General features: G+C 38.3%; 1 long non-coding RNA gene across 1 annotated transcript in view; it reads left to right on the top strand.

The window, feature by feature from the left end:
• The window catches only part of LOC108968907, a 111,725-nt gene extending 90,446 nt beyond the window's left edge, over window positions 1–21,279 (top strand). The window contains exon 4 of the long non-coding RNA XR_001993360.1: window positions 21,127–21,279. This is a non-coding gene — a long non-coding RNA (uncharacterized LOC108968907). The remainder of the gene's footprint in view (window positions 1–21,126) is intronic.
• Window positions 21,280–21,521: the final 242 nt, after the last annotated feature.

Raw genomic sequence — 21,521 nt, 5'->3', positions numbered from 1 at the left:
TTTATACACTCTAGTGCTGTTAGAGCTGCACCTGTGAAGGATATTCGAACTTCTTATATCCAAAATAGTACTACTTACATGTATATAAGTAGTGGAAATTAATATTTAAATTATGACCAATATAATACTAAGCACGAAACAACATCTAATGCTCTCACGCATTATACTCAAGCTCTAAAAGTATTCTAGCAACTATAACGAGTCTCAAAGTACAATCTTTATAAAGTTTTTGAATTTTTAATGTAACCRAATTTGTAGCTCTTTTCGCTTCGACGGCTTTAATAGGTTTCTCGAATTTTAAAATTATAGCCACTCTCCTCCCAGCCACACACGAAATGAGAGTGCCAAGACAGCATACATTAGCCGCACACAAAGTATTTTAAACTCATATAAATTAGTTGCAAGCAATTAAATAAATACGCACGTTTACAGTGCTGCAAGATGGCGCACACACACACAAATTTGTATATTTATATACATAAGTGAGTATAAGTATATATATTTTTTATATATAAGTGTGTTTCTGAGMGCAGAAATTCTTCTTCACAAAACATTTAATTTTTATGGCTTTAGTTAGGTGTGGAATTTTAATTTCAATATTTTTTTAACGAAATAAATTCAATTCATAACACTTCAAGCATAACAAACCGCTTGCCACACACACACACACGCATGAATTCAATTGTTTTACAATTATTTATTAGTTGGTGGTGTGGYTGTGTCCGTTTTTTGGTTGAAGTGATGATGAGAGCTCATGAAAGCATTGTATGGAGGAATATTTGTATACTTGCRTGTTTGTGTGTGAATGCGAGCCCTTATAGATATATTTCTTGTGCTGCATTTAATGCAGCCATCGAATCGATTGTTACTGCAACCAAATGTTAGTACAATTATTAGCACCAATGCATGAACGCAATACGTACGTAGTGTACGCAGTGCTGCTGGTGGTGGAAAGGCATAAATTTTAGCTACGCTCCACATGCAAACAATACAAATTAGCCACACAGCAGCAGCGGGTCACTAAAGCATGCAGCAGGAACAGGACCCACACAAGCGCRGCTTCGGACAATGAAATTTATGCCGTACTTACAAAGCGGTCGAAACAAACAAATTAAATATATATGTACACATACATATACATTTTCACATCAGTAGATGTTAGAAGCACAGCGCTGTGCATTGATCTTCATCAACTGCGCTGTTGACGGTGCAGCTCCTGTAGCTTCACCAGATGCTTTGTCAAATTGGCGCTGCATGCCTGTACAAGCGCGCTYTGTGTATGTTTGWATGTATGTGTGTGSTTGTTGAAATGCGATACACATTCAATAATGCGCGTTGATATGCGCCAAGCAATTACAATAACAATAGCGTTGGGTATCTATCTGCAACTGTGGGAGCAAGCGTTGGTCGATGCTGTGAAGGAGCGTCAAGTGCGGCTATCTAGCGCCAATTCCGCACACAACTACATACATGTACGTAACAGTGATACAAAATCTATAGATATACACACAAACACATATACAATCTCATCTCGCATCGACGCATTTGCGGTCGTACCGTGGCAGTATCCTTTGGCCGCCAACACAGCCGCATTATGTGAACCCCAGCGGGTCCGCAACGACGACAGCAGCGCATCCATTGCCCAAACTACAAGTACGAGTACATAGTACCTGTCAGCATTTGGCATTGACGGTGGTCTATGCGGCGCAAATGAAACTGAAATTTCTCACACATCAGCAGCGMAGCCGCCACGACGCTGGCGCACAGGTATCAGCACACACAAACCGAAAATTCAACGCCTACTCGGCCGCAAAGGTATACACCGTACAGTTGGCACACACACACATATACACACARACGCAACGCATTGTTGCTGACTGACAGCCGGGCACAGTTGGAATTTGTAATGAKTTAAAAACTAATCTACCATGACTTTGAATTCGATTCAACTTGAAGCGTCAGTTTTGATCGGCCAATGCGCCTAGCACGCATCCTTCTGGTTAGTTTTAATTGTGTGTGTGTGTGTGTGTGTGTTTAGGTGTGCCGGTAAATCCTTTGGTATTTGGCTACGGTTTGCCGCCTGACTTTTTGCTGACGGCGCCCATCTGTTACTGACCGCAGATATTACAAACAAGCAAGATACCGGTAAATACCCCTACACACACATACACTTACACACAAAATTGTATGCAGACATTTAGTAGGTGTTGTGGCTAAAAATCAGCAACTACTTGAAACGGTTGCAAACCGCAAACGCAATACAAGTATTTTTGTTGATAAGGGTTCCCATAAGGTTATCAACAACGCGCCTGAGTGTGGTCCTTCTGTGCCAAAAACCCGTGCACGCATTGAAAGGAGGCGTTAACATATGCGCAAAAGGTGCAATTAGCAGGCAATTAGTATGCGTACGCTTGCATTGCCAGTTGTGATGGAGGTCAGCTTGATTTTTGGTTTGCGATAATATTAGATAAACTTTAGCTCAAAATGCCGGAAGGAATATCTGCCAGGTTTGGTAATGGATTTGTGTATCGAAAGCATAGCTGCATTCCTACACCTTCGAGAATGTTAAGTTTCGATTTTTCTGGTGAGACGATATAGCTCGGTAGAGAGTAGTAGGCCATGCCTGCTTTATCCATTTCACAACACAAATCTCTAGTGTTCCAACAGCTACTGAAGTATAACAATAAAGCCATTTATGAGCCAAAGAGAAACTTCCGTCTGGCGTTAATTTAAACACAGTATCGACTGGGATGCAACGTCAGCAGCAACTGAACACATTCACTTCGAAAGATTTTTAGAAACTCGTTTTTGTTTAAGACAGTTGAGAAGAAAAGAAGTCAGATGGAACTTAGAACTTAGAGTTAGTGGAACTTCGTTCCATTTGATGTGAAATACTTTCGAAGTTAACGTTTCGAGCCTCGATGAACCCTCTTCTGACATTGAAAGACTATAACTTAATACCTGCCTCCAAGTCTTTAAAATATATGTCCTTTCTTAGAGACAACATATAAGGAATAACAAGGGTATTAATGAATTTGCGTTAAAATTCACTATTTGGTGCCAGTTGGAGATTCCAAGTGTAGCCAAGTGTAGATTGTTTCTCAACTCGGCCTTCCTCTTCCACTGCTTCCCTTGTCAGGTACAACCCGCAGAACCTTTCTCTCGAAAATTCGGAGCGCTGACTCATCAGATGTGGTCATCCTCCATGCCTCCATATAGCAGGACAGCATGATTGACTTTTAAAATTTGGTTGATGGTGTTGTAGCTGCAGAATTCTTCCGAGTTAACAGTCTTTGACCGAATAAACACCGGGTCCGTTCCAATTACGTAGATTCCCCTGTCGTGTGAGCGGGTCCTTGGTCTCTGATGTTGGTGCGAGTGGTGTTAGTGTTAATGCTGGCTAAAAGATAGACGGAACTATCTACTACTTCGTAGTTAGGATTGTCAACAGTGACGTGGGAGCCTAGTCGCGAGTGCGACGGCTACTTGCTTGATGACATTAGATATTTCGTCTTAGCATCTTTCACTACCCGATCCATTTGCTTAGCTTCTTTGTCGATCTTCGAAACTTGGGTATACTTTACTGGATGTTCGGGTTCAGATTGTTCTAATAGCACCTTTCAATTGCAATCCGCCTTTAGTGTTCAGTTATACTTTACGTCATTGTTTCTTCTTCGAATACATTTTTTTTTTTTTAACTAATCTTAAATTTAGGTTTTTAAAGTTTTAGGAAAGGTTCTACTTCGTGGCGTGCTCGGCGTAGAGCCTCTCAATTTTTATTTTTAATGTACAAATGTTCTACTTTTTGTGGCTCTATGAGTCAGTAGGCGATCGCATGAGACATTTATGCTGAGCAGAAGTAGATTCCTTACTGTTTGTTATGAGAGAACTTTACAATTCATATTCTAAGGTCTATCTTTATTTAGTTTTGGATGTTTTGAGTGAGGCGAAAGTTACTTTAGGCTTATATTTAGGGATCTTCGTAAGGCCTGTAGTAATTACACATATGCCAGATTTTTTCTGTACAAGGCAGTATGCAAATATGGGAGCAACTTGCTCTGCCAAAAAAAAACTTACAACATACGCGCTTCTCATAAACGCTGCATAATTTATTTACGCGCTCAGTTATTGCGCGCAGCACGCAGGATATCCCGCTAGTGCTTGGTAAACTTATTACGCCCGATAATATCTAATTGCACTTAGGTTGGGATAATAGGATAGGCAGCAGTAAGGCAAACACCTTGAAGCGAACGCAATTAATGTCATAACCGTTTGGAGCACCATCAGCGCCACCAGCAGCGTTAGTCAGCGCCAAGAGTGTAAGTAAAATGCAAAGTGTCTGACAGATCACCATATCAGCATAAAGTAAACGACACGTTTTTATGAACATGCAACACACCTCGCCTCAACGGCCTATCAAAGTGATACCTAACGGCCGTGCAGCCGTGCGTGGGTATGTGTACTGCCTTAATGCAGCGCTTGCAACAACAACGAAGGCAGTTAAGTATGCCGCTAACGGCGCTGACATCGCTGACACGTTAATTGCCGCTTGATGGATTGCCAAACGTTGCGTTGAAATATTTAATATCTTGCAACCCTGTCAACGGTGTCGCCACTTCGTGTGCTCTTTTGTATGCTTCCGGCATTTTAGCGTTACTTGATGATGGCAAATGAAAGGAAAAGCGCAGCAAAAAGAAATATGCCGTAGAAAAATGAGTAAAGTATGGTTAGCGGAAAGGGATGAGGGAGGGCAGCAAAAAATTGATAGGAAAAGTGCGTGCAATGCGGGCAGCTGTTCTAACGCACTCGGTTAAATACTTCCGGCGCGAGGGAGCTGCGCATCGGTAAGTTATTACCTTAATGCAAATAACTCTAAGCGTGTAAATGAATGCAGAACCCGGTCGGAAATGGTAAATACATGTGCCAAAAACCGTTCCCTGATACCATAATTACGGTACAGAAGTCTTTAAATATTTTGAAAACAGACAAGAGAACAAAGCTCCAAATTCGGTTTCTGAAAGTTCCTATCATTACATGCTTGCGTAGTAGTCGGTTTCTCACAGCTTCTTTAGAACTCTATTGTTATGGTCTAAAGAGAAGGAAACGAAGATCTCGGAAGTCGAAACCTTGTTTTTTTTTCGTACCAATGACTCTTTTTTCTTATTCCTATCAACCTCAAAGTTCTTTCCACAAAGTGACAGCTTTTTTAGAATTCCACTCTCATGTCAAGAAAGAAGGAAGCAATTATTTCGTTCTTCTGTCTAAAAGAGGAGATGTTTTGACAACGAGTTTCAGGTTTATTAAAGTTCCGTTCTTATGCGAAGAAAATAGAGCAACAAGAATCTCTTTCTGAGCCTTAAATAGAAATTAGTCGAAACCTCTTTCCTATTTTTATCAATAAGTGACAGCGTGTTTTTTAGAATTCTGTCAAGGAAAGAAATGGGGTTCGCGTTCGTCGAAACCTCCAAATTCTTGCCTCTTCAGAACACCGATTTTTCTCGTAATAATCAAGCCTAAATAAGTTCACAATTTTCAAAATTTCTCTAATTTCAAAGAAAGCTGTATAACTCCACGCATTTCTATGCCAGACAGGCTTATTACAATCACCTCTTTTACAGCAAGCAATGGACAATAGAACAATTATAGACAAAATATGCCAAACAATTTCTTACCGGGTACATTTAACAGTTATAGCTGTATAAATGTGCATAAAAAATGGAGCTTGACACCAATTTTTTTCTCGTGCCGTATGTGACACGCATACCGGAAACGGTAATCATGCGGAAATTACGCCAAGCCAACTTAAGTACGATTTTTTACGAAAATACGAAAATATTATGAAGGCGCACACCTACACATTCGCACGTATTTTCATTTCAAACGTTATGCTTCAACGACTTACGCACCTTACCACACGCAGCAACGCCCATAATGTCAACGCAACAAATGCATTTGCAACACTGGCACGCAGGACATTATGAGAAATTCATCAAATGTCATTCGTGTCATTTTATTATGCTAACTAAGTCAAAAGTGACTGACGAAAAATAAAAATACCAACAACAAAGCACAACATAAAATAAGCCAAATTAAAAATTGTGGTCGCGTGAGGCAAAAGTGAAAGTGAAAATGTGTTTTTTGTGGCAATGGGCGTGTGGCACAATGACTTATAAAAAAAAATATTATTATTATTGTGTTTATTATTATCCACTTACTAAAATATGGCACGACACACACACAAATAGCATAGATTAACGCAGACATGCGGGACAATTTAATTAATGCAATGCTGCGGGCAAAACAGGGTTGATTCGGTGCCGGCCATTTGCGCACATATAAATATATATGCATATCAAAAGTCATTCTACACTAATGCCAGAAATCATAGTTTGGTGCGATGAAAGTGCCAAGTTCGGCGATGAATGTGTATCCACGGAATCACAGATGCGTCTCTGCTTTGAATTCTTATTTATTAATTGTTTGCCCGTCCTTGAGCTAAACTGAGTTCGTCAAATCTCCATATAAAATCTTGTATCAAATAGTTTTATCTCTCGACTATTGGGACTTTTCAGGTTAGGTTAGGTTAGGTTAATAGGCCGATTCCAGTAACAATCTCACTCAACTTAAATGGTTTGGGCCCAAAGTAAGGGAAAGGAAAAGCGGCGGCCGCTGAAACAATTGTTAAATATATTTTACTTCCTTATTTCAGCCTGCCAAATTTCAGCCTCCTAAAGACGCAATCGCTCTCGCCTCTGTACTCAAAATAATAACAGTTCTATAGTTCTATACATGAAGTTTATTTGGAACCTAGAATTTTAGACCTTCTAATACTAAGACATTGAATAAATCTGCAAGTTGTCCAAATCAAACTTGGGACCTGGCACAAATATCCGAATGGCGGACATCTAGAATACATGATAAGATTTTTAACTGTTGCCTAAGAGATCCTCCAAGGTATTTGTGAAAATATCGACTTTAAACACATTGTTTTGGGACATAACTTTCAAAGTAGAGAAATTGTCGTTTATTTCATTAAAATTACTTTCAAAAAGTGAGCCGTAATTGGGATATATAAATTGCGCCGGCTCTTTATAAGCTCTCATTACCTTTGTTGTAGTTGCATAGCCAGTTGTCCGCTCATTCGTCATTTTTATTCCCATTGCGTGCAGAAACACTAACAAATTTCATTTTTAATTCCTGTCTGCGGTTTAATTTGATCCTTCTCATAACTACCCACTTTAATGACCGCACAAATTAATGCAACTTGAAGGCTCATTACCCGGACTCGTGACTCGGACTTTACTGCATAACCCGCATAGAAAAACCGCACCCTAGTCGTCATTCAAAAAAAGGTATCCAGTCGAGGAAACACACACGCACTCAGTGCTACAAATCAACAAATTAATGTAAGAATAGCTCGCATGTCTAACCTCACCGCGGTAATTATACCATCCTTTTATGAGAATATGCCAACAAATGAGGTCCGAGCGGTACGTTCAGTGTGTTAGCCACATTTTACGAGCTTCTAGCCGCTCGCTGCAACAGTGATATCCTACGTAAATAATTTGTTAGTACAATTATGGTACTAAAGTGCCCAAATTCCTGCATATAAAGAGGTTCATGTCTAGTTATATAACTGAGTAATCATATTGGCATGTGTGTGTATGATATTTCATTGCTCCTCAATTTATGGCCGAGATTCCTTTGTGTTGTAAACATTTGTTGCACTCTTGAAATTACAAAATACTACATACGTACAAATTAAATGAAATACAAAAATGTAGTTTTTACACCTTTGGTTGCTGTGTTTATTGTGCTGGGGGTGCACATTTTTATTGTAGCTGTGAGTGACTTGTTCTTTAGGGTATTTGTATTAAATAATTATTGTAGTGCTTTGTATTGTTTCGGCTTGGCTATGAAATCAATCAGTGTCTTTCATATAATAATAAAATAACTATAAATTCCCCGAGGATCAGTAAAAAATAGATTTTCTGTAAACTCTTTCAACCTTTTTCTTTTTTACAGTATGCCTCATAAGGTTTTTTGGAACTTTCATTTCTGTCATCTAAATATAAAATTTCGTGAAATATGCTGTTCAGTCTTGAGAAATATATTCACAATTCTTTTGCTCTCTGTAATCTGCTACTTGAGCATAATTAGTTAAAATATTCTCTTCGTAGCGCTAAGCCTAGGTCGTTAAATTAAATTCTTTTAATCTACTTTTTGAAAGTTCTGGTTTTAACAAAGTCTTCATGTTTTCGTACTGACTCTTTTATTTATTATTTTTGTCAAGCTACGAGTCAAGACTATTATTCTAAAATCCTGATGATTTTGGCTATCGCAAAAGGCTACATTGTCATTGTCCGAATATCTAAAGTCAAACCAAACCCGGTTTGTTTTTCAAAAGTCGAGTAAAATATTTTTTTTTTGTTTTCGGCATACAACAACACTTCGTAATGTCTGCTGAACATATGTTTGACATGCAATTGGCAGCTTGACGACTGCGTTGGCATGCTCGGACAGCAGACACATCAGCCGCCACCACTATCCAAGCAGCAGTCGAGTCATCAGTCGGCAACGATTGACTTTGTATTGGCTGGCATGCGCTGCGGCGTCAAAACGCTGTATGTGCTCGAACACACACATACACCCACACACACTCATTATGGCATTGGCATGCATGGCAGACAAATGAAGTGACTTTGAGGCTATTAACGGCACTAATGTGTGGCGATCAGCGCTGTGTGCATGCGAAACGAAGCAGCGTCCAAGCCAGCAGGCAGCACAAAAGGCATTCAAGCCAGCAATGTCTGCAAGTGAAAGGAGTTGGTGGGAAAATTTAGAAGAAAAGGATACGCAGATAGAAAGAAGAGCGCAGCGCAGCGTTAATGAATTGATAATTGTGGGTGTAAGCGGTAGAGACACGCCCACAATTTGCATATAAAAGAAGGGAAAAAAATTCGAAAAAATATTTTATAGAGTTGCTGTAGTTTTGGTTTTAGAATTAGAGAAATATTGTTCGAAAAATATAAAAAAGTCAGTAAGAATATCAAATCATAACAAACAATATTCGAAATGGGGAATAAGATAGTGTAAATGGTAGTGTTGGAGGGTTAAGGCGCAAACAATTTCATTTTTGCAAAATAAAGTTGGCAATGTCTCGACGCTCAGCGGGATATTGGTGTGTTCGGCTGCGTTCAAGGACTGCATGCTGTGGCGGCTGCTGTTGACGATAGCGTATGGCGGCAGCGACAACTTGGCGCTTCCGCCAACAACACGACATGCCATAAAACTGTTTAACGCTAAAGCATAAAATTACTTAAATAGCAAGTAATTTTTTTTGTTGTTGCACCGCCTGTCGCCCACAAAAGTCGCTATACAAGTTATTAATAAAGTGTCAGCAACAATAAAAATACACATACAGTTGCATGAAAATAAATATATGTGTATAAAAATAGTTCTTCTGTTGAATTGTAGCTCCTTTGCCCTGTATACCGTTAGCACACGCAAAGCTCTCACCAAAAATGCTTTATAAATTATACGCATCGACTTTCTTCTTCCCATTAGTCGCACATTTCATGCTTTTGTTTTCTTTGTACTGCCTTGCTCGCGTCTATAAATTCATGTTTAACAGTAAACTATAGAAAAGTATGAACATGACAACTTTTATAGTTCGCAGCGGGTTGTCCTTTATTAGTAGTCATCGGAAGGTGTTGACAAAACGGCGAACCTGTCGTTGATCTCTGCTTATCCATTGTACTTAGCTCCCTCTCATTTCTGCGGAAATAATCTATTTTAATTTCACTTCACTAAATACTTTGATTGGTTCTTTTGAGAGGACAGCGCCTCTCTTCCTTGTAACCATTTAAACTTTAATATTAGTTTTATCTTGGCTGAGAGCTGTTAAATCGCGGAAGTGTTTTTGGAATCAACATATTTCAGCCAACCAACAATTTTTATTTAAGATTTTCATGAAATAATTAGTCAAAAATAAGAACTAACCCCTAAGAAGTTATTCTACTCTACTCATTTGATTATTTTTAGAATAACGCGATGGTTTAGGAAATCAAAAATATTTCCCTAAACGAATTTTTTAAAATTCAAGTCTATACAATTTTACAAGCGCTTGAAATAATCGTCCAGACAATTTTGCCTTTCTGATTGAGGTATCTCCAAAACAAACGTTCTGAACGCATCAGGCGACTTCTGAAGTGTAAAAAAACGTTGACTTCCGATTAAAGTCACCTTACCATCGACAAACACTGGTTCTTGATTAATTTTTTAAATGCACTGCTCCTGAGTTAATCTGCGTTGAAAATTGCAAAAAAATAATCCCGCGGAAGTGCCTGCCATTTACTTCCTTTTTTTTTTTTGCCAAAATGAATATTTTAAGTTACTGTATGCGATAAAAATAGTGCGAAAATATGAAGCATGCGCTACTAAAATATCAGACCATTTAGTGTTCTCATTGAAACTATTAATGCTTCTTGTATATAGACACTCAAGTGTTGGTATCTGATGGATTCCATGAGTTTTATGTTTGGTTTGTAATAGTGCTGGGACCTCACAGAAGAATTGCTGAATTGTTTCCTTGCTATCTTCGAGGTTGCAGCTACGGCAACTGTTGTTATATGGCACTCCTATTTTATGTATATACTTTTCCTGGACCTATGTGATAAGTCTTTTGCTTATGTCTTGTCATAATTTGACCATATGTGTTTCGCTATCCTGCATTTATTTGTAGAAAGCCATATATTTCACGCTAGTGTCTTTATCTCAGATTTAGCTAGAAAAATTCATGCGTTAGCTAACTGTTTGCTTTTGTGCTGTCGAAAATCTTTCTAGACACTGAAATTATGAACAAGTGAAGTTGACCTGCTAGTGAGTTTAGAGCCTTCATACATTTGTTTACCAAGCTGAAATTGATCTCTGGTGACAACAAGGCTGTTAGTGCCGCTTGGATATCTATATACGAGTAAGTGGTCGCTTCCTGTACTTTCCCGTAGTTGTTCAGTAGAACTCCAGAGACCAACTCCATGCCTACTCTTTCCGCTTGGAAGACGCTAGCTCAGTTTAATGGACGACGGAATATCAATATCCTCATAGTATAGCCCTGTGACTACAGCGCATTCCATATTGGCACCGTCGGTATCGATTGAGGTAGAAGGCTCCTCATCTACTAAAAAGCTTCTCCAACTTTAAATCCAATTTTGGGAGTATATAGTCTGATTTATTAACATTAATTTCGAGCTGATTCAGAATTTCAATACGTCCAAAAATATTTATATTCCAACCATCAATCTTCTTAGTTTTCATTGTTTAAAGTGTTGTTACTTTCCTTATGAAAACATCTAAGAGTTGTAGGTGACGGAGCAGCTTTAAGTTAAATAGGATTATTCAGTTTCTTGAATTATAAAAATTGTATTCCCAACTTCTCATAATATGAATTAATAACAGATATTTGCTACGGTTTATTGAATTGAAAGCACTGCTCTCCAAAAAATCAAAACAAGTCTGGGAAATGGCAAAGCTTTTTACTTTTTGATGCATTGTTTTATGGCACTATAAAAATGATTCGATTGTTTATTAGAAAACGAACTCCTCACAAAAACAAAAAAAAACAAAAAAAAAAAAAACAGCCAAATAAAGAAGCTTAAGGAATTTGTTCCCACTCATAGGTATCAATGTGTTAGAGGATAAATGTGGCCGTTAAGCGATTATTAGGTAGATAACTGAGGCTATGTAAGGGGCAAGTAAGGGAAGCAATGTTGAGAGATAAGGCGAAAATAATTTACGTTAAATTAAACTTATGAAACATAAAAATTCCTGCACAATAATTTCATGTAGAAGACACGAGTGGCGAAGCATGTGCCTACAAGTGCTGTGAAATTAAGCCAAGTCGGGGATGGAATTTCGCAGATAACGCAGAAGAAATGTAATAATATGGAATTAAAGATTAAATAAAATAAAATTTTTTGAAGCAAACAAAAATAAGAAATTATGAAGAAGCGGCTAAGGGGATTGCGTACAGCAAAACAACAACACCTACGCACGAAAGTTTGGTGACGAAGGTGGCTGAGAGACAAACGCGTGTCGGGTTTACATCCGCGCAGGGCATACATACATATATTAATGAGGGCTGCATGCGCCCCAAAATGATACGACGAGGGAGCAGCGCGCTTAACGGTGAGGGTAAAAATAAGTGGAGCCACCAACACATACATGTAGATGTATGTAGTTTATAGGTATGCGTATGACAACGTTACAAAAGTACTAAAGTCAATTGTGAAAGGATATTGAAGATTTCAGACAGATAAAAGGGGTTCCACTGAAGAGCACACACCACGGGGACGGGAAACACGTGCCTACGTATGTTTAGTATGTATATATATGTGTGTGTGCATATGTAAATATGTATGTCTGTAGTAAACACATTTGGCACAGAAAAAACAGCAGAAAATTCGCGCTGGACAAAGTTGGGTGGCAATCATTTTTGGTTGCACCAACACACAAGCCAATAATAACTATATACATAACTAAACACATAAAAATAAATTTTATGTGCTGCCATACCTACCGAGAAGCAGCAGTGTAGATTTACCCTTTGGAGCCTGGGTGTGTATGCAACAACTGTGTTTACTGTCTCTGGGTAGCTGCGGCGCCTCCACAGAAATCTCAGCTCAGCGCTTTTGATGTTGTGCGAAAAGTGGGCGGACTACCAAGCCAACAAAAAACGATGACAATAATAAAGACAACAACAACAACAACTTCGTCTTTGAAATGTCGCTAAATTGACAGTTATTCGCGCGTTGAGCGATAAAATTATGTACAAATATAAGCGTTAAAACACAATCAGCCTGACATTGAAAAGCAGTTGGCGCTGGAATCAGAATCTTTGCTGTTTTTTACTTACATCCCACAGCCTTTGTAATGCGTCCGCTTGTAGTTATTGTGTTTGCTCATGTTTTTGTTAGCATCCTTATTATGGTTAGTGTTGTTGCTGCTTTGCCGCGGCTTGTTTACTTCGGCACGTCTAATTAATGCTAATGTACCGCCACGCTAATGTGCCAAGTCATAAATTTTTGGCAGACGCAACAACAACGCCTGACACCCGCCACCGATCTATAGAACTACCAAGCAGTTAGCACGAGCGTCATCGTACAAAAAAATTTTTTTATCCAACACGCCGCGTCTTTGAAGGCGTCAAGTGGCTGCCACTCTACTATAACACTTACACTGCTTTATACCTATATCCAGTTTGCGCTTTTTAAGCCACTTTTGTAGGTAAATGTAGCCTTTCGGTTGGTTGCCTTTATATTTTGCGGTGAAATGAAGCCGAAACGTGCTATCATAACCTTGACATCATTACCTTAGTGTTCATGATGAACAAGCGTTGTTGTTCTCAAAATTAATAAGAGGCACTCGTTTTTGTTTTGTTTATTTATATTTTGTTATTGCTGTTGACATTTAGCTGTGATTATCACTGCGCAGTAGTGATTGAACTACATCACGGCATCGCTGCAGCGTTTTGAGTATACTAGGCAATTTTTGTTAATTTTTTTTTAAAGCGACTTTAGTAATAGATGCGCAGAAGCCTTTGAAGATGATATAAAAATGTATTTGGCATAAAAGTTGCTAAATTTGCACCAAATTTCATGAAAAACAAACATTTTTTTGTACTAGAGGACCGAAAAAACAAGGTTTTCCACATTAATTTTGAGGTTATGTGATAAAGGTCTGTATACAAAAGTTATAAATCTTATCATTACCTACAACATTGCCCTACAACTTTTTTCCATAGCGCTTGTAGTTTTGCCGAAAATCAAGATAAACCGTTTCAAGCCCTTAACATTTCCACCACAACCCTCCCGATCCTTTTCCAAGTGGTTACCAATTAAAGGCTTTTCTAGCAACTCCAAAAAAAAAAAAAAAAACCGAATCCTTTCTACCTCAGCAGCTCAAAGTCTCCTAAGTTGGTATATTGGGAGCCTTGAAATGTGCTACTTCTCATCCGGTTGAAGGCTGGGCATTCGCATAGATAATGTTGCAGCCTCTCATAATCCTCGTGCATGCCCTGCATTCTGGTGAATCTACAATTTTTATTTTTTAAAGATAGCATCTTAAGGGTAGTTGCCCTGTGTGACCTCTTCAATGATACTGACCATTACCATTTTGAGTTGAGGTTGAAGCTTTTTGCTCTGTCTACCATCAACACTACCAATTTTATGTTTGGCCATGTATTGCTCGTGCTTCAAAACCTGAGGTGTTCTTCAAGGGCTCATTGCTTAAATAACCTTTGAAAGAGCTGAATAATCTGGCGCAGCTTAAGGGAGACTTAGTATTGGCGCTAAGAATAGCCTTAACTGCCGTTTGGCTATCTACCAGAATACTAATGACCTTGCAGGTGAGCGCTGAAGTCCACTAGGTACTGCTATTGTGCCCAGAATTTCCATTTGAAACACTGCATGGTAGACAATTAGTTTGAAGTTGCCCTCCGTGTACGGATTACTACAGCAGAAGCACGTTCCTGTTTCTGCTTTACTTCTTGATCCGTGGAAGAAGTAAAAAAAACATACACATTAAATTAATTACAATTTGAGGCTATCCAGCTTCCAATAAAGCCTATTCCATTCAATGCTCCATGGAGACTTCGCCGTTGGAATTGGCGATCACGGAACAATTGATTCAATCTTCTCTATTCAAGAACGAAAATCGATGTAAAGAAGAGAAGCGTGCTATTTAAAAAACCTTGCTTTAGCATTCTATATATTTTCGAGGCAGTATTTGACATCAGCCGTCATAGCCACTACTCAGTACCTCAGCAACAAATGAGATTCTAATGAAGTAATCAAATCGATTTTATACTTGTGGTCTGTTAGAAACATATAATGCATGAGTGACAGTCGCAATAGCACTTAGCTTTATAAAGATAAGCTATTGATTAATGGTATGTGTCTAACACGTAGCTTATTTCGTTATACAATTTTTTAGCGAAAATTCCTTCATTATAGAGGTCGAGCCCTTTGCACCTTCAGCTGTTTCTCCATAAGTATATAATAAATTGTTAGATGGTAAGTCGACCTTAAACAGCTTTGCAATAAATTTGCCAAAGTGTCCAAAATTGTTTAATATTTCAAAAGTTTCCAACGAAAGGTCAGCAAAACAAAGTGGAGACCTTCAAAAATCATTAGTTTAATTGAAAACTAGTTTTTAACGCAGCCAAAAAACAAATATTTTTGAACCCTAAATCGTGCTCAGAAACTACATGCCGACATTAAGACAACAATAAAATACCTACTGTATATTTACTTATTTTGTCAAAAAGTGCGTAATGTGAGTGTGCGTACGCCTAAAAGTAGACAGCAAACAACATAACTAAGAGCCATTGAACGGAAGCCAACAACGCGACAAGATAGGTACACACGCTGACAGTGTACTGACATTGGAAGAAACACACGATACACTCGGTCTTTATGTGCGCTCTTCCTTTCTCGGATAATTCACACGAAAGCCAAACGTTGGCGCTTGAGGAAGCTCGCAAGTCCGACCAAAGACATTGGCCTGTCTGTCTGCACGGGATATTGAGCAGATTAACAAACAAATAAAGCAAACAACAAAAACAACAAGAACAACTAAAACAACAACCATGTCATGCAAGTAGCAACAAAAGCTGTAGCAACATGCAATAAGCGCCGTAACACAAGAATGGACGTCGCTACCAGTAAACACAAAGCGAACAAGCGGAAGAATTGATAATATCAAAGACCAGCCATTGAATGCGAGTATATGTGGGCAACGGGACACGCTGCTTGGCCGCCAATAGCAGCAGTACAAGCAATACTACAAGCACCAGCCGCACAACAAACGCACCGCAGCCGAACAGTAGTAACAACAAAATAACAATAACAATACAATCTATAGCATATGTACGCTGAAACGAAGCAATTTCGCGCAAACATAAAAGCAACTCCTGTGGGAATCGGGCAAGGAGGAAGTCAAAACACGCACACACACACACCAACAAACCCAAATAAACCGCTGTAAAGGATGCGCAGTAAGGTGTTGTGTGCTACGCGAACGAAAGTGGCACAGTAACCCCGGCATGACGCATGCATTGTGTGGATTCGGCGAAAAACTGCGCAGAACTACACTTTGCCAAAGAGAAATTTACATAGCTACATGCTTGCGCATATCCATACATTCACGTGTGTGTGTGTGTGCTATCAAATGTACCACTTAATTGTTATGCAGCAGATAGTTTGTTGAATAACTGCAGGCAAGTCGGAATTTTTATAAACGAAGAAATTTATATGCCAAAAATTTTATTTTTTCTCTGCCAAAAGGAAGCGAGTACACCGCAACGGCATATAAATATGTACGTAGCGTGCAATAACCATATGTTGGTGGAATTGCACTGAAATATGCAATGAAATGAAGTTTATTGAATGTAAGCAGAGAGTCTACAGCAAACAATATGGCAGGCTCTTCATGTGCTCTTACTTGGTTAGTGTGCCTAGAGGTTACTGTATCTGCCTGTGCATGCAAATGTGTAGACATTTTAGAAAATTTAATTGCCGTGTATAGTTTTGAATTGTATTAAATTTCTTAAAAGCGCTTTAGAATTTTGTTTTTCAATAAGAGAGTTAGAAATTTTGGAATTCGGTTAAGAATTACACGTGTTGTACAAATACAAATAACAGGAGATTGACTTTCTACGACTGAGTCCAGACATCTTAAAAAATATTAAAGAATTCCAGTTAAATGTTAGTAAAGACTGTCTACCATACTTGCCAATTAACGTTAGATGAGATTACTACTCTCTCAACAATTAACCGGTCTTCGCTCTATTAAGGAGTTGTATACAGTGAAAAGGCCGAAAAATTCGAATTTTCCAGAATTTTTTCCGGAGAAATTTTATAAATTAATTCATCCAAAAATGTGCACACATATGGCACCTATTTAATGTATTTTAAGAATTGCTGTTCGTAAAAATATTTATTTACAAAGGAACTACAGCTGATCTCGGGGAGCTGCTCCTAAAAGAGCCGTTTTGCAGTGACCACCATATCTCTGAATTGGATCCTCTAGTAATTATTCAAAAGAATAAGCAAAATAAAATTTGGTTGTTGTCCACACTGTAAATTTGGCTGTATTTAGCTCTACCGGTTGTTGTCCGAGCTGTAAATTCGGTTGTGCGCATTGATAAAACAGCAATCAGTTTTTTACTTCATCGACGCTTTCCAAATCGACTGCTGATGTCTACGAACTAAACTCCCGATTTTGCCAAACTTTAATTCGTTTACTCTTTTGTCCTCTTTACCTCAACAGTGCTTCAGAAATCAATCTAGCCTCTTTTGGCCCCTTTACCTCAAGAACACTTTTCAAATTGACTATTGATATACGTCCAGCCTGTAACATTGAGAATAATGCAACGATATCATGAAAGATAGTATTGTTTTTCTAAAAATATTGTTGTTGTTGCATGCTTAAATTTTCCGCTCCCCTATTTATAGCGCTACCAAGTATTATATTAATGAAGTCTGAAGCAAGTTTTGGTCTCTTGTTGAATTTTTGGGAGCATATATACAACGTTTCACGCTGCCATACCATATATGGTCCAAGTGAAAGCCTCCAACTTGGCTGCAAGTCGAGTGATGCTATAAACTCTATATTAAAACAAGTTGGTGTCTACATTTTCTCAAACAATTCTAGACTATCTCTCACTCCGGGCGCCATATTCTGTCAATAATATCACCCCACTTACTTGTGCTTGTGCAAAGCGTAAGTGTTGGGGGGAAAAGGTCTTACTTGTATCCAGGTTAGGTTATATCAGATTAAGCAGGTAGGCCAATGAGCCGAGTTCAGTTACTACGTCCATGAGGAGCAGTCATACTTTAGAATACTTGCGCCTAAAAYGAATTTGAACAAACTCTGTGGCCTTACTATGGATACCTACTTGTATCCAACTGCGTATCTAATATCCACTGTCGCCAGAGCTCTCTAAGGGAATATGATGAATATATGCTTAATATTTGCCTCACTCCATGCTCAGCCACTCATAACTGCGCAATAAATTTGCAAAAGCATCGAAATCTATACAATTTGTGGTACCATGTGCTCATTGCAGTATTGATTACTAACATGTTTTGGAGGAGGCAGCACTGCAGAACTAACCAAGCTTTTATGTAGTCGTAGTTCGGATACGCTTGCCAATTGCGATAAACTGGAACAACAGACGACGCAAAGCACAAGAACAATAATAATATTTGTATAGAAAATCATATCATATCGATATTAGTGCCTTCATATATATATATATTTATGTATCCTTTAGTGTGTATGCTTGTCGGAAAATACACCTATGAAATTATGCTAAAACAACAAATCGAATTGCGCCAACAATACAGAGCTCATACATATGAAGGCAATCTATAAAGTGGGCCTACAGACCTTTGTTGAAAGGAGTGGGAGTGGGAGCGTAGCAATGTCACACCACTATAAAGGCGCCCAGCGTTTGGAGCGGAAATTGATTGAACTCGTGCATATAGGAAGATGCTAGCAGTGGTATAAATTTATAAAATAACAGTGTTCTATGACAATGAAATATTTTGCATAAATAAAGCCACACACACACACACATCCAACTACTTACACATAACGTAACTGTTTATTTGTATATTTAAACATATTTCCAGAACACTGCAAACAGCAGGGTTCCAGGATAGCGCTTTTATAGTYTGGCTTCTTCTCTCGTTGTGGCACAAACATAGATACATATACATATACTGTGTGTAAGTGTGAGTAGCACAAAGCACATTATAACATATGCCAATAACTTATGGCGAATGCAAACTATTTTCTTGGATAGATTTCAATAGTGAGATTAAAATTGTGTAGACGCCGCAGGACAGCAACATCGGTTGCAAAAACAAATATACGCACCACACATGTGTTGTTGTACACAGAAACTCTTGTAAAGGAGTTTAAAAGTTCGTATGCGTACTTTTGTAGCACACATTTTTAACGGGTGATTTGAGTGGAATATTTTTTTAGCTTCACTTGAGGTGCCCACTTTCACGCTTTTTCTTAAAATTTTTAAATTTCCGTACACAATTCTTAAAAATTTCCACTGTAAGCCTAAAGGTAGGCAACAATTTTTGTTGCGAGTAAATATTTCCGTTACCAAGCTCCTAAATATAAGTAACATATTAGTAGTATAACAATAATTGTTACACTCGAAGTCCACAGATATGAAGTTCTTTATAAAACTACTATCTTTCCATAAATAAATCTGAAATATTTTAATTTTAAGCCCAAAGGTAGGCAACACTTATTCTGCTTAACATATTTTTCCGTTATTATGATTCATAGTATAAGCAAATGAGTAATTTTGATTTAAATCTCTGAACTGAACTCTTAGAAATGTTCACTTCAAGCGTAAATGTAGGCAACACTTWTTATTTTAAACAAGGTTTTCCATTACTGAAACTCACAATATAAGTAAATTACTAATTTTGATTTAAAGTTCTTTGTAAAATTTTTGCTCTTCACTACACAGCTMTAAAAATTTTAACTACAAGCCTAAATGTAGGCAAAACTTTAAGCAAGTTTTTGGAACACTATTGCAGTCTTTGGTTGCGCTAATTATAGCTAGACATTCTCTGCTTCAAAAGAAATATTTTTCCAAGTTATTGTAAGTTTCTTCCTTCACTTGCCCCAACACAGCACCCGCTTTTAACCATCATATATGGTTGGAAAATAATACTTTACCATAATTGCAGACATTGCCTCGCACAGGGTAAATGAACATAAATTCCAACGACTTCCTGTACTCTTCTCCCTATCTAATGTCAGTCCGTATTTTGTTGCTGTTGTTTGTTATTTATATTTCAGCATATTGACAATATGAGGTGTGTTAGTTCGCTAAAAGCTTAAGGCGCGCCAAACGGACTTTCTTGGCAGCGTAGCTTTGCCTGTCAGCCAGGCAAGTAGACAAAGTCAAGCATTTTGTAATCAGTAGCTAGTCAGGCATTTAAAATAATTTGTAGTTTATTACAAAAAGTCCTTTGTTCGTTGGCAATATTGCGTTGCTGAAAGATTTATAAGTGCTTTGTGCTTATGCACCCTACTCCTTTATATAATATTAATTTCATAAGCGAATTCAATTTAAAAATTTGGTCATAAATCGATTCTGATTGCTTCGACGCAGATATCATGAAAATGGGTCTGGAAAGTGGTAAATAAAACTATATTTTCCCCTTTTTTTCACGAGCTTACAAGCTATAGCGTCAAGCTACTTCCTTATTAAACTTGTCTGAGTGCTTGGCTACAAGGGAATAGTCGGAAACTATAAAGCCGATGTACTTACACTCCTAACCCAAATACTTCCTCCACTGTCCAGCTTTTGCCAGATTTAGTTCGGATCATCGCGATTACCATGCTTTGTACGAATCTGGCGAATTGTTTGGAAGCCATCTCAATCAGTTTTCGGCAGACGTTTTGTCGATATGCCACCTTCTTCGTGATCCAAACCTACGAGTTCTGGGCATCACAATGGACTGAAGGAATTACTCATGGCTTCACGATAAATCACCCCTTTTATCTAACATATTCTAACCAAGTTCTTACGGAAATTTTCCATTTCACGTATGCTTTTATCTAGCTACGTAGATTCCGCGTACCCTTAACAAGTGTCGGTCGAAGACAAAGTAGAATACGAGATCCTACGAAGTGCTTGTCTTTAGCAAAGTTCGTCTTACCGCTTTGTAAAAGCTCTCACTGTACATTGTCCAATAGGCATTMATGTTGTAAGATTAAAAGCTTCAGTCGGTCGCAAACTTTACAATACGTATGGAAAGAGCCCAGACTGATATTAGCCGCTTCAACAATTTTGTGATCGGCTCAAAGCGTTTCRTCTTTATGATCCATTTTATAGAAGTTCTTGGTAACACAATGACCAGCAATATRAGAAGCTGTCCAAATAAGAGCCCTGTTTGGAACGACCATTTAACCAAACCTACCCCAAACCCTTAAAATCACAAAATTGTAATATTTCAAAACATAATTTAGTTATTTGGATGATTTCACAACATTTTCTCATAATATATCTGCTTTTATATTTTRCAGCAACGCAAACAAAACTACTGCTCTTAACACAGAAAGATGGTTGACAACACTACTACTGAGTAACGCTCCGAACACATAGAGCGCGACAGACTGCAAGCGACATCTGTCARATTTAAAATACARACGTTCTTAARGACATAGTTATTGAGACAAGTGCACAACTACATAACTGTGTTCATAACAAKGTGWGTATTTTAATATTTGGCAGATGTCGCATGSTTTTTGTCGCGCTATCTGTGTTCTGTGTGTTCAGCACATAAGWCGTGCTCTTTAGTTCGCAATATGCGCTGGCCGCTCTTTGCTCTCTGCTGCCTTGGTGAAGMTGCTGCGCAACTAGACAAGTTGTAGTCGTGTCGCGAGCGTTATGTCAACGCACAAAAGAGATTTAAGTAAAA

The sequence above is a fragment of the Bactrocera latifrons genome, unplaced genomic scaffold, assembly GCF_001853355.1.
Source record: "Bactrocera latifrons isolate USDA-ARS-PBARC rearing strain unplaced genomic scaffold, ASM185335v1 scaffold_231, whole genome shotgun sequence".
In the NCBI taxonomy this organism is placed as follows: domain Eukaryota; kingdom Metazoa; phylum Arthropoda; class Insecta; order Diptera; family Tephritidae; genus Bactrocera; species Bactrocera latifrons.
The sequence above is the reverse complement of the archived record's forward strand: the minus strand, read 5'-3'. Positions and strand labels throughout refer to the sequence as shown.